The sequence below is a fragment of the Aotus nancymaae genome, unplaced genomic scaffold (assembly GCF_030222135.1).
Source record: "Aotus nancymaae isolate 86718 unplaced genomic scaffold, 86718_ANA_hifiasm-v0.15.2.pri h1tg000057l, whole genome shotgun sequence".
Taxonomy (NCBI): domain Eukaryota; kingdom Metazoa; phylum Chordata; class Mammalia; order Primates; family Aotidae; genus Aotus; species Aotus nancymaae.
In genome coordinates this window covers 37,528,775-37,540,414 of record NW_026988471.1, presented here as the reverse complement: position 1 = coordinate 37,540,414, position 11,640 = coordinate 37,528,775, and the positions used below count along the sequence as shown (strand labels likewise).

At 45.0% G+C, this 11,640-nt stretch overlaps 1 pseudogene; it reads right to left on the bottom strand.

The window, feature by feature from the left end:
* Nucleotides 1–9,665: 9,665 nt before the first annotated feature.
* On the bottom strand, nucleotides 9,666–11,095 carry LOC105733149 (WD repeat domain phosphoinositide-interacting protein 2-like; annotated as a pseudogene).
* Nucleotides 11,096–11,640: the final 545 nt, after the last annotated feature.

Here is an 11,640-nt window from a genome sequence, read left to right as displayed (position 1 = left end):
ATGATAGGAACTAAGCAAAACTGATTAACTGTATGAGAAATAGGGAGAAACTGATTTCTGGATGACCTTTAAACTAACTGCAGCTTTCAGGCTACTACTAGGTGGCATAGTGTCAATTAGAACTTTCCAAGATGTGGGGAGTTCTCGATGGTCTTTTGTTTCTTTGCTTTCTACGTTAGTTAACTAGTTTTATACCAAAAAATGCATGTTTGAGGAATTGTCTGAATTTGGGACAAAACATCTTCATGTAAACCAGCTTTGCAAAATTTTCCAGCCCAGATACTCTTCTTCTATTCAAATGGATTGTCTTATTCTGAGCAATGACCTGTTAATCTTCAAGCTAGGTTTTGCAGTTCCCAACCATCAACATTCTTCTATTTTGCCAGGCTGGTGCAAAGTAATTAAAGATGTCAATCAGAAATGTTAATAAGACTAAAGTGGTTTTGTAAATCTCACCTATATTTAGCAACACTCCACGTAGCTAATTTTTTTTGGTAGCATCTGGTAGACCTTAGAATGTTATAGCCAGTAGGTTCTTCAAATTTTAAATATCCTAAGAATAGTAGGGCAGTAACAGTTACTTATGAGAGTTTTCTGGTCAAGCTTTTTTACCAGGCATTCTCTAGCCTTGGTACAAAAAAAAAAAACCTGCTGGTGGCACACATAACTAGCCTTGTCCATTTTATGTTTTTCAGTAAAGTCATTGGATACCATTGCAACTTGGGAATACTGGTCTGCATCAAGTTTATTTGGTAGTTTGAGTGATTGCTAGTATGTTGGAAGTTATTTGGATTGTTTTTTGGAATTTTGACAACTGGCTGAATTATGGTTGGTATAAAGTTATATGTATAATTGGCAGGCTTGTTTGTTGCACTTGGTTAGCTTTAATTGTTCTGTATTATATAAAGATAAGTTTACTCAACAATAAATCTGCAGAGATTGAACAAATAATCCTGATATTTAATTTTTGGAAGTGGGAGCTCTCAGCCAAAAGTAGGAGGCATTAATTCTGTAGCTTTAGGTTGGGCAGCTAACAGCGTCCTAGAAATGAGTAATGAAAGGATAAAAAGGGTATGGATGAGGGGTAGGGACAAAAATTGTTTTGAACAAGTAAATTCTACCCTTGTGGGGAAAAGGGCTGTCGGCCAATACCTCTTTATCACGTGCAACTTGGCACCCCTGCTATTGCTGGATGCATCTCAAAATAAACTTTGGTGCATCCCCTACTTGATTTCTGTGATTGGAACTGCCAAATTGGTTGTTAACGATTTGAAAAGTGCCGATCCAGACTCATTCCTTCTAAAATCAGTCACTTAATTTTTGAATTTTTTGGCCATGTGTGGTGGCTCACGCCTGTAATCCCTGCACTTTGGGAGGCTGAGGTGGGTGGATCATCAGGTCAACACTCTTGTCTTGACCCCCATCTCTACTACAGATAACAAAAATTAGCTGGGTGTGGTGGCAAGTGCCTGTAGTCCCAGCTGCTTGGGAGGCTGAGGCAGGAGAATCGCTTGAATCTGGGAGGTGGAAGTTGCAGTGAGCTGAGATCATACCATTGCACTCCAGTCTGGGTGACAGAGTGAGACCCTGTCTCAAAGAAAAATTAAGGGCCGGGTGTGGTGGCTCACGCCTGCAATCCCAGCATTTTGGGAGGCCGAGGCGGGTGGATCATGAGGTCAAGAGATCGAGACCATCCTGGTCAACATGGTGAAACCCCGTCTCTACTAAAAATACAAAAAATTAGCTGGGCATGGTGGCGCGTGCCTGTAATCCCAGCTACTCAGGAGGCTGAGGCAGGAGAATTGCCTGAACTCAGGAGGCGGAGGTTGCGGTGAGCCGAGATCGCACCATTGCACTCCAGCCTGGTAACAAGAGGGAAACTCTTTTTTTTTAAAAAAAAAAAAAGAAAAAGAAAAATTAGTAGCAGCAAATAGCTATATAGTACATCATTGCACGGGTGAATATGCTTATCTAAATCATCCCCAGAAATTGAATTAAGTCAAAGGGTATGTGCATTAATTTTTGCTAGGTATTTTTGGGTTGCCTTCATGGCAATGTGTATAGGAGTACGTCTTTATCAATTCCTACGTGCCAGGCTATCAAACTTGATTTTTGCCAATCTTAGGTTGAAAAACGTCTTTCAGCATAGATTTTTTTTTTTCTTTTAATGTTGGAGTCTTGCTCTATCACCCAGGCTGGAGGGCAGTGGTGTGATCTCGGCTCACTGCAATCTCCGCCTCCTGGGTTCAAGTGATTCTCTTGCTTTAGCCTCCCTAGTAGCTGAGATATTATAGGCACCTCCCACCACACGTGGCTGATTTTTGTACTTTCAGTAGAGACGGGGTTTTGTCATGTTGGCCAGGCTGGTCTCTAACTCCTGACGTTGATCTCAGGTGATCTCCCTGCCTCAGCCTTGCAAAGTGCTGGGATTACAGGCATGAGCCACTGTGCTTGACCTCAGCATGAATTTTTTTTTTTTTTTTTTTGAGATGGGGTTTCACTCTTGGCACCCAGGCTGGAGTGCAATGGTGCAATCTCCGGCTTACTGCAGCCTCTGCCTCTCAAGTTCAAGCAATTCTGCCTCAGCCTCCTAAGTAGTTGGGATTATAGGTGCCCACCACCACACCTGGCTAATTTTTGTATTTTTAGTAGAGATGAGGTTTCACTATGTTGGGAAGGCTGGTCTTAAACTCCTGACCTCAGGTTATCCACCTGCCTCGGCCTTCCAAAGTGCTGAGGTTACAGGTGTGAGCCACTGCGCCCTACTATTTTGAGACAGGTTCTCACTCTTGCAGGCTGGGCTTGAGTGATTCTCCCACCTCAGTCTCCCGAGTTGCTGGGACTACAGGCAGGCACCAGTATGCCTGGCTCATTTTTAAATTTTTTCGTAGAGATCTCACCATGTTGCCCAGGCTGCTCTTGGACGCCCAGGCTGCTCTTGGACGCCCAGGCTGCTCTTGGACGCCCAGGCTGCTCTTGGACTCCCAGGCTTAAGTGTTTCTCCGATTTTGGCCTCCCAAAGTGCTGGGGTTATAGGCATGAGCCATCATGCCTGGCCAGGTTTTACTGTTTTTTTTTTTTTTTTTTTTGTCTTTTTAAAAAATTTTCTTTGCTTTTGTTTTTTATTTTCTGTTTTTCTTCTTTTTTTTGTTTTTTTATTCTCAGGTTTTACATTTTGAAGTGGTTGGAAAAAAAATTGTAGCAATTTATGACATGTAAATTGTGTGAAATTCAAATTGTAGTGTTGATAAAGTTTTTTGGAATCAGCCATGATTTGTTTACTTATCATCTGTGACTGTTTTTGTGCTACAGTAGTGGAGTTGAGTAATTGTGATAAAGTATCCCACAAAGCCTAAAACCTACCCTCTTCATTTTACAGAAAGTGTTTGCCAGCCCCTGGTTTAGACATTTGTCTTCAACTTTATAACTTTCAGAACAATTATCTCTGGAGATCTTGGGTACCAAGATTATTTGTAGGGTTGCCAGGGCCTTAAGATAGACTTTTGGTCTGGGAAGACCAACATCTCCAAGAGTCATTCCTTGAAGTGCTTTGTGAAGCTGGGGGCAAATGCACTTACCGTAAAATTGGTGAGTGAGAACATAGTAGGGAAGGCTTTTACTCTAGAATAGTAGTTTTGATTGCTAGTTGCAGACTAGAATCCCCCAGGGTGCTTAAAAACATTTGAAAGAATCACTGAGGTGAAGCCTGGGTATTAATCTAAACATTTCCCCTGGTGATTTTTTTCTCTCTTTCTTTTCTGAGACTGTGTCTCTGTCACCAGGCTGGAATGCAGTGGCATGATCACTGCCTTGAACTCCCTGGGCTCAAGTGATCTTCCTGCCTCAGCCTCCTGAGTAACTCGGACTACAGGCACATGTCACCAAGCCCAGCTAATTTTTGTATTCTTAGATGGGGTTTCGCCATATTGTTTGGGCGGATCTTGGACTCCTGGGCTCAAGCATTCCACCTGCCTTTGCCTCCCAAAGTGCTAGGTTTATAGGTGTGAGCCACAGTGCCTCAGCTCTCCCCTGGTTCTTCTAATATGCAACCAGGATTGAAAATCACTGCTCTGCACTCTGTTCACTAGTTATTGGAAGATTGGTTTATTCTATTATAAGGAAGTAGTAGCACTCGTGAATCAAAGGGGGATTCTACTATGTGTCCTCTAGGTTTCTCTGATTGTCTCTAAACAAATGATCCCATGTTGGAAAGGAAACTGTGGGAAAAAAACCCAGAAACTGCATTTTAATTTATATTAGTACCAGTAGAGGTCACTGTGCTCAAGGAAATACTTCTTTTAAAAAAAGTTATCATTCTATTCAGGAATTTTGAAATATTTGCCAGAGCTCTTGGGTTATGCCAAGCATTAGGGTAACTCCAGTTATGGCCTCTGACTACAATGATTGCTTCAGAGCATCTGAGGCTCTATTATTAGATGTAAACATAAAATTATAATTGTTATATCTTGCTGATGTGTTGACTTTTATCATTATGAAGGATCTTTGTCTCTAGCAATATTTATTGTCCTAATGTCTATTTTGTCTTACATGGATATAGCCACTCCAGCTTTCTTATGGTTACCATTTGCATGGTATATCTTTTCCATTGATTTACTTTCAATTTATTTGTGTCTTGGAATCTAAGATACACATGCTTGGAATCTAAGACACACTTATATATGCTCTGTAGTTAGCATATAGTCGTTGGATCTTGCTGCTGCTTCCTTTTTTTGATACAGGGTCTTCCTCTGTTGCCCAGGCTGCTGGAGTGCAGTGATGTAGTCGTAGCTCACTGCAGCCTTGAACTCCTGGGCTTAAACGGTCCTCCTGCCTCAGCCTCTCAAGTTGTTGGGACCACAGGCATGAGCCACTGCACCTGGCTAGATCTTATCTTTTAATTCTGATAAACCACCTTTTGGAGTATTTATTCATTTATTTTGTTTTAACTTTTAGAGTATTTAAACCATCCACAGTTAATAGATTAGTGATATGGTTGGGTTTACATTTGCCATTTGGTTTTTTTTTTTGAGACAGAGTCTTGCTCTTGTCTCCAGGCTGGAGTGCAGTGGCGCAATCTCAGCTCACTGCAACCTCCGCCTCCTAAGCTCAAGTGATTCTCCTGCCTCAGCCTCATGAGTAGCTGGGACTACAGGCACATACCACCACACCCAGCTAATTTTTGTATTTTTTTAGTACAGACTGGGTTTCACCATGTTGGCCAGGATGGTCTTGATCTCCTGACCTGGTGATCAGCCCTCCTCAGCCTCCCAAAGTGCTAGGATTACAGGCATGAGCCACTGTGCCCAGCCGGTTGTCTATATGTCTTCTTTTTTTCTTCCTCCCTTACTGCCTTTTGTACTAAATATTTTGTTTAGTACAAAAAATTTATTAAAGATAAGTGTGTTGTCTTAGTTCCTCTTCATTTTTTTAAGCTACATTTTTTAGTTACTAGTGGTTGAATCTTAGTTTGTCACAATCTACAATCTAATTCTGATTAACATTCTGGTAAGTGGGCTGGGCGCGGTGGCTCACGCCTATAATCCCAGCACTTCGGGAGGCTGAGGCGGGTGGATCACGAGGTCGAGAGATCGAGACCATCCTGGTCAACATGGTGAAACCCCGTCTCTACTAAAAATACAAAAAATTAGCTGGGCATGGTGGCGTGTGCCTGTAATCCCAGCTACTCAGGAGGCTGAGGCAGGAGAATTGCCTGAACCCAGGTGGAGGTTGCGGTGAGCCGAGATCGCGCCATTGCACTCCAGCCTGGGTAACAAGAGCGAAACTCCGTCTCAAAAAAAAAAAATTCTGGTAAAATACAGAAATTATACTCCAATGCTATTTCCTTTTTGTCTTCCCTCCTTTATGCTATATTTATGTATTCTAAGCTCAGTGATACAGTGTTATAGTTATTGCTTTATGCAATTGTACATCTTTTTGTTTTCTTTTTTAGACGGAGTCTTGCTCTGTTGCCTAAGCTGGAGTGCAATGGCGTGATTTTGGCTCACTGCAACTTCTGCCTCCCGGGTTCAAGCGATTGTCCTGCCCCAGCCTCCTAAGTAGCTGGAATTACAGGTGCATGCCACCATGCCTGGCTAATTTTTATATTTTTAGTAGAGAAGGAGTTTCATCATGTTGGTCTGGCTGGTCTCAAACTCCTGACCTCATGATCTACCACCTCGGCCTCCCAAAGTGCTGGGATTACAGGTGTGAGCCACTGCGCCTGGCCATGTCTTTTTTTTTTTTTTTTTTTGGAGATAGAGCCTTGCTCTATTGCCAGGCTGGAGTGCAGTGATGCTATCTCGGCTCATTGCAACCTCTACCTGTCAGGTTCAAGTGATTCTCCTGCCTCAGCCTCCCAAGTAGCTGGGATTATTAGAGTCATGTGCCACCATGCCTGGCTAATTTTGTATTTTTAGTAGAGACAGGGTTTCTTTTTTTTTTTTTTCCCCCTTTTTTTTTGAGATCAACTTTGGAAGTTTTTTGGCATTATTTTTTCTGTCCCTCTCTTTGGACTCCCATTGCACATACGCTCATGTGCCTGATGTTTTCTCACAAGTCTCTGAGGTTCTGTTTAGTTTTCTTCAATCTTATGTTTTTCAGATTGAATAATTCCTATTTATCTAGCTTCAAGTTCACTTACTCTTTTGCTGTTTCAAATCTACTTCTGACTCTCTCTAGTTAAGTTTGTTTCTTTTTTTTTTTTTTTTTTTTTTTTGAGACACAATTTCACTATTGCCTAGGCTGGAATACAGTGGTGTGATCTTGGCTCACTGCAACCTCTACCTCCCAGGTTCAAGTGATTCTTGTGCCTCAGCTTCCCAGTAGCTGGGATTACAGGCAAATGCCACCATGCCTGGCTAATTTTTGTATTATTAGTAGATGGGGTTTCTCCAGGTTGGCCAGGCTGGTCGTGAACTAATGACCTCAAGTGATCTGCCCGCCTCAGCCTCCCAAAGTGCTGAGAATTACAGATGTGAGCCATCGTGCCTGGCCTCTCTAGTTAACTTTTCATGCATTATTGTGCTGTTTTCAACATCAAACTTTTCACTTGATTCCATTTATTTATTTAGAGATAGAGTCTTACTCTGTCACCCAGGCTGGAGTGTAATGGTACAATCTTGGCTCACTGCTACCCCTGCCTCCCAGGTTCAGGTGATTCTCCTGCCTCAGCCTCCCAACTAGCTGGGATTACAGGTGTGCACCACCACACCTGGCTAATTTTTGTAGAGATGGTTTTGCCATGTTGGCCAGGCTGGTCTCAAACTGCTGGCCTCAGGTGATCTGCCTGCCTGGGGCTCCCAAAGTGCTGAATTACAGGCGTGAACCACCGGGGCCAGCCTACTTGATTCCTTTTTATAATCACCAGTTTTGTTTTTTCAACATTCTTGTGTTCATCTTTTTTTTTTTTTTTTGAGACGGAGTTTCGCTCTTGTTACCCAGGCTGGAGTGCAATGGCGCGATCTCGGCTCACCGCCACCTCCGCCTGGGTTCAGGCAATTCTGCCTCAGCCTCCTGAGTAGCTGGGATTACAGGCACGCGCCACCATGCCCAGCTAATTTTTTGTATTTTTAGTAGAGACGGGGTTTCACCATGTTGACCAGGATGGTCTCGATCTCTTGACCTTGTGATCCACCCGCCTTGGCCTCCCAAAGTGCTGGGATTACAGGCGTGAGCCACCGTGCCTGGCGTGTTCATCTTTTAAGAGACAGAGTCTCCCTGTGTTGTCCACGCTAGGGTGCAATTGTCTGTTCACAAGTGGGATCATAGCACACTACAGCCTTGAACTCCTGGGCTCAAGCAGCCCTCCTGTCTCAGCTTCCCGAGTAGCATGAACCACTATGCCCAACTTCTTAGTCTTATTTTAAAATTCTAGGGGGTTTCCTTGTGTCTGCACAGCTTAGTGCACCAATATCTGGAGAGAGGTTGTGCTGACACCTCAACCAGTCAGACTTCTGCACTCTGCTGATGGATCTGTGTGTAGGTAGGTGAGTAATTTTAATATTCGGGCTGCTTTCAAGTCTGTCCAGACTTTTACTTTTTGTTGAGCTCTCTTTGATCTCTGCACATGCATCTAGCCTCCGATCAGCCAAAAATCTGCTTGCTGTAGCTACAACTTCAACCTCAGGCCAGTAGAGCAATAGGCCGTCCCTGCCTGCACAGCACTGGATTATTTCTATTGACGATATCTTGGTATGGCTGCTACTCAAACCTCCAAGTGGAGTGAACCCTCTTTCAACCACAGCCACTTGCTCATCCTCATGTTCCATTTTGTGTCAGCAGAACCTTCACAATGACTGAGTTGGAGGAGTGAGGGGAATGGGAACAGCCCAGGCAAGAACACTACAGACTCCCACTGTTCCTACCCAAAGTTCAGTGGTTTTTCAAACAATGTATCTCAGACTGGAAGGTTTTATGTCTGTTTCCAGAGCACCAAAATTGTTTTGAGCTGGGAGTAGTGATGCGTGCTTATAGTCACAGCTACTTAGGAGGCTGAGGCTGGAGGGATTGCTTAAGGGCAGGAATTCAAGACCAACCTGGGCAACAGAGCAAGACCCCCATCTCTAAACAAAAAGAAACTGTTTTGTCGATTTTTTTCAGCATTTTAATTGCTTGAACCATAATAAGGAGAGGATGTGCTGATGTCCTTGCCTGACTATAGCTGGAAATGCTGTCCAAAGCATCTGAGACTTTAATGATGATCTGGGTAACTGAGTTCAGGAAATGCCTTGATGGGAAAAGGATTGCACTGCTGTCCAAACAGCCTCTTGCAAACTGATGATCCAATTGCTTAAAATGGTTAAGAGTGAAAATGGGAACTGGCCAGGGACCAGGACACATGCTGGGCTTCCTTCCTGCCCTGTGCTGGTAGTCCTGCATTTTTTTTTCATGTTCTACTTGTCGTAAACTCTCCAGTTCTCCCTCCACAGCATGACATCTTGGTCTTTACAGCAATATTTGTGTAATTATTTTAATATTACATCTTACCTTGTAAAATTTTATTTATTTTTTTTAGTAGAACAGATCATTTAATTATACAAACAAAATTGCTTTCCTTTGCTCCGGGAGTCCAGGCAATCTTTCAAGTTCATTTGCTGCCCAACAGAAAGGTTTTTAGTATCAGAAAGAACCTCCCTCTCTTCCGATATCCACATGGAAAACAAGATCAGAAACAGAAGTCCACCATAGAAAAAATCCCAGGATGATCCAATCTGGAAAGAATTTAATTAACAAAATAAAATGGAGGGAAAATGGTCCAGGTGGGGCCCTAGGGAGAGAGGACTTGTGTCCCAGGCCGAAGTCCGCCCAGCACACCCAGTGGGCAGCCTTGGACCTGTCACTGCAGAACCAGCCTTGACAAACAGACCCGGTGTGCGCGGCCACGGCTTTCTGATGCACTTGGCATACGTACAGATATGAAAAACCCAATGGCAGGTGGTTGCAAAGTGGCTTCTAGCTCTCCTACGCTGGCTTGGCACATTCATGCATGCAAAGCGAGGAGGTTTTGCGGGCTTCACCAAACAGTTAATTTTGGTAAAAAGAGAAAACAAAAAGCTAAAATTTATAAGCAGGATTAAAAGCCACTGAAGCGAAAACCATGTATTTCCTCAGCGTTACGGAGTTAGACTACCACTACAATCTTTTTTTTTTTTTTTTTTTTTTTTTTAATAAAGTCTCTGCCATCCTCTCCCCCGACTCAGGTCAAAGTTAGTAGCAGCAATGCACAAAGTCCTCTGTGAAGCTAGTGTTTGCTGCTCCCTGGGTCAGAAGTCATAGGTCAAGTTCAGTCAGTCCGAAGAAACATCGGGGGCTGCTTGCTGTCCTCATCCAGGCGCAGGACGCTGGCCTCATCCTCCAGGTAGGTGCCGCCCACGGCACCCAGGTCGTCTGTAGGCTTTTGCTGCAGCCGCACCGTACGTCTGAGTGACTAAGGGGCAGTCGTGAGAGGCAGAGTCCAAGATCTCATTGGCCGTCTCCAGACTACCAACCAGCTGGTGCTGCTTCATCAGGGCGCACTCGCCACCCTCCTGGGGGTCCAGGTTGTACATGTACAGATACCCGTCGGAGGCGCCCACCAGCAACCGTGGGATCTTCTGAATTGTGGCTAGCGAGTGGATGTTTTTGTGGCCGCAGAATGGCAGGCGGACCATGGCGAAGGCTCGGCCCTGGTTGAACATTTCTGTCACTTGGGAAGGCAGGTAGCTGGTGGAGGCCATGAGCACTTTCCCAAAGTACCCAGTCCAGGTGGTGAGCTCCTCTGGGGGTTTTTCTTTCACAGTCTTGAGTTTGAAGATGTGCACGGTCTCCGTGTTGCTGGAGGTGGAGAGGAACATGCTGTCCATGCTGAAGGCCAGGGAGCAGATGCTCACGCACCTCTTCACTCTCCGAAACGCAGAGTTTTTGTCCCTCTGGAATGGAAAATACCCTAATCACGGTCCCCTTCTCCGAAGTCGTGGCAAGCTTAGTTCCACTAGCGTCAAAAGCCAATGCTGCTAAAGGACTGTCATGAGCCGGAATCATGTTTGCAGCTCTCAGATTAATGGTATCGAAGACCTGCACCTCTCCGATGGTTGCGCTCCTTGGGTACGCCAAGTAGCAGTTGTCATTGTTGATTGACAGCGCACACAGGCCTGCAGGGTTTGGAGGCGTCTCCTTGATCGTGTGCAGTACCTCCATGTCCCGAATGTTGTGGATGTACAGGGACTTTTCCAGGCATACTATCAGCCTCTGCCTGTTGAGCTTCACAGCCAGAATCGTGTTGCAGTAGCTGTAGTTGCAGATCTCAGTTCCCTTCTTAAAGTGGCACACCTTTAGCTTCCTTGGTGCTTTAAGGCTCACGATGGCCACTAAGCTGCTAGAGCACAATCTCTACAATGCATACGCCTTCCGTGTCAGTGCCTTCATAGATCTGTTCCAGCCTACCCACAGAAGAAAGAAAAATTTATAACCGGACTTAATACCAACAGCTAGGGACCAGACAACAGCGCGGTGGCCAGGACCAGTTGTTCTTGATCACTGTTTCACTGCTGTGTTGTCCTGGTTGAAGTTGGCAAAGAGCAGCTGGCCGGGCCTCCCCGCTCTGGCGCGCCAGGTTCATGGCTGGGCGCGCGGCGGGTGGGCCCGGCCGGGGAGGGCGCGCGCGCGCTAGGGCGGGAAAGGCTGCACTCGGGGTCGGCGCCTGGCCCCGCTCGCCGCCTTGGTGGCTACGGGATCAACCACCGCCTCATCCCGTCCCCACTCTTGTTTATGCTCCGGACGTAAATTTTATTTCTTGCTGGGGCCTTCAGCGGTTTCATCATAAAATCACAGTTATGCTTACATGCTGTTACATGCCACAATGTACGTCTCATAACCACGGGGAAGGACTTCTCTCAAGAAAAGTTCTTGTCTGTGTCTTTCATGAAGAAGGACAGATTGGTTGCTGCCACAAAGAGTTTCTCTCAATTTTTGCTTTGCTCAGATGCATGGTGTGACAAACGTAGGCTTTTTGTTTTTTCTGAGACAGAGTCTCGCTCTTTCACCAGGCTGGAGTGCAGTGGCACGAACTTGGCTCACTACGACCTCCACCTCCCGGGTTCAACCAATTCCCCTGCCTCAGTCTCCCGAGTAGCTGGGATTACAGATGCACAGCACCACGCCCAG